Consider the following 2,785-nt stretch of genomic DNA (forward strand, 5'->3'; position numbering starts at 1 on the left):
GTCCGCGTCCCACTGCTCTCCTGCTCCCTCAGGGGTTCTCTGTTGTGTTCCCTGTCAGGACAGTCATCGGTTGTAGCCAGACACCATCTAGTTCTTCTGGTCTCAGGATGATGTAGCCTCTGGTTCACATGGCCCTTTCTGTCTTTTGGGCTCATAATCACCTTATGTCCTTGGTGTTCTTCATTCTCCTTTGATCCAGGTGGGTTGAGACCAATTGGTGCATCTTAGATGGCTGCTTGCTAGCATTTAAGACCCCAGATGCCACTCTTCGAAGTGGGATGCAGAAAGTTTTAATACATTTTATTATGCCAATTGACTTAGATGTCCCCTGAAATCATGGTCCCCAAACCCCTGCCCCTGCTATGCTGGCCTTCAAATTATCCAGTTTATTCAAGAAACTTCTTTGCTTTTGGTTTAGTCCAGTTGTGCTGACCTCCCCTGTATTGCATGGTGTCTTTCCCTTCACCAAAATAGTTCTTATCTACCAACTAATTAGTGAATACCCCTCTCCCACCCTCCCTCCCTCCTCTCCTAACCACAAAAGAATGTTTTATTCTCAGTTTAAACTATTTCTCAAGCTCTTATACTAGTGGTTTTATAGAATATTTGTCCTTTTGCAACTAACTGATTTCACTCAGCATAATGCCTTCCAGTTTCCTCTATGTTATGAAATGTTTCACAGGTTCCTCACTGTTCTTTATCAATGTGTAGTATTCCATTGGGTCAATATACCATAATTTATTCATTCACCCATTGTTGGGCACCTTGGTTGCTTCCATCTTTTTGCTATTGTAAACAGTGCTGCACTAAACATGGGTGTGCATATATCTGTTCATGTAAAGGCTCTTATTTCCCTAGGATATATTCCAAGGAGTGGGATTGCTGGATCGTCTGGTAGTTCTATTTCTAGCTTTTCAAGGAAGCGCCAAATCGATTTCCAAAGTGGTTGTACCATTTTACATTCCCACCAGCAGTGTAGAAGTGTTCCAGTCTCTCCACAGCCTCTCCAACATTTATTATTTTGTGTTTTTTGGATTAATGCCAGCCTTGTTGGAGTGAGATGAAATTTCGTTATACTTTTGATCTGCATTTCTCTAATGGCTAATGATCGTGAACATTTCCTCATGTATCTGTTAGCTTCCTGAATGTCTTCTTTAGTGAAGTGTCTATTCATATCTTTTGCCCATTTTTTAACAGGGTTATTTATCCTTTTGCAGTTGAGTTTTTGCAGTATCATGTAGATTTTAGAGATCAGATTCTGATTGGAAATGTCATAGCTAAACCCTTTTTCCCAGTCTGTAGGTAGTCTTTTTACTCTTTTGGTGAAGTCTTTGGATGAGCATAGGTGTCTGATTTTTAGGAGCTCCCAGTTATCTAGTTTTTCTTCTGCATTCTTAATAATATTTTGTATACTGTTTATGCCATGTATTAGGGCTCCTAATGTTGCCCCTATTTTTTCTTCCATGATCTTTATCGTTTTAGATTTTATATTTAGGTCTTTGATCAATTTTGAGCTCGTTTTTGTGCATGGAGTGAGGTATGGGTCCTGTTTCATATTTTTGCAGGTGGATATCCAATTATGCCAGCACTATTTGTTAAAAAGACTGTCTTTTCCCCATTTAACTGTTTTGGGGCCTTTGTCAAATATCAACTGCTCATATGTGGATTGATTTATGTCTGGGTTCTCAATTCTGTTCCATTGGTCTATGTATCTGTTGTTGTACCAGTACCAGGCTATAATAGGTTCTAAAATCAGGTAAAGTAAGGCCCCCCACTTTGTTCTTCTTTTTCAGTAATGTCTTATTTATCTGGGGCCTCTTTCCCTTCCATATGAAGTTGGTGATTTGTTTCTCCATCTCCTTAAAGAATGTCATTGTGATTTGGATCGGAATTGTGTTAAATGTATAGATCGCTTTTGGTAGAATAGACATTTTCATAATATTAAGTCTTCCTATCCATGAGCAAGGTATGTTTTTCCACTTCTGTAAGTCTCTTTTGGTTTCTTGCAGAAGTGTATTGTAGTTTTCTTTGTATAAGTCTTTTATATCTCTGGTAAGATTTATTCCTAAGTATTTTATCTTCTTGGGGACTACTGTCCATGGCATTGATTTGATGATTTCCTCTTCGATGTTCTTTTTGTTGGTGTAGAGGAATCCAACTGATTTTTGTATGTTTATCTTGTATCCCTGTACTGTGCTGAACTCTTCTATTAGTTTCAGTAGTTTTCTGGAGGATTCATTATGGTTTTCTGTGTATAAGATCATGTCATCTGCAAATAGAGATAATTTTATTTCTTCTTTGCCAATCTGGATGCCCTTTATTTCTTTATCTAGCCTAATTGCTCTGGCTAGGACCTCCAACACAATGTTGAATAAGAGCGGTGATAAAGGGCATCTCAATGGTAATGCTTTCAGGCTCTCTCCATTTAGGGTGATGTTGGCTGTTGGCTTTGTATAAATGCCCTTTATTATGTTGGGGAATTTTCCTTCTATTCCCATTTCGCTGAGAATTTTTATCATGAATGGGTGTTGAACTTTGTCAAATGCCTTTTCTGCATCAATTGATCAAATCAAGTGATTCCTGTCTTTTGTTTTATTTATGTGGTGGATTATATTAATTGTTTTTCTAATGTTGAACCATCCCTGCATACCTAGTATGAATCCCACTTGGTCATGGTGAATTATTTTTTTGATATGTTGAATTCTATTGGCTAGAATTTTGTTGAGGATTTTTGCATCTGCATTCATGAGGGATAGGGGTCTATAATTTTTTTTTTTTTCTTGTG

Source organism: Loxodonta africana, chromosome 1 (genome assembly GCF_030014295.1).
Source record: "Loxodonta africana isolate mLoxAfr1 chromosome 1, mLoxAfr1.hap2, whole genome shotgun sequence".
Classification (NCBI taxonomy): Eukaryota; Metazoa; Chordata; class Mammalia; order Proboscidea; family Elephantidae; genus Loxodonta; species Loxodonta africana.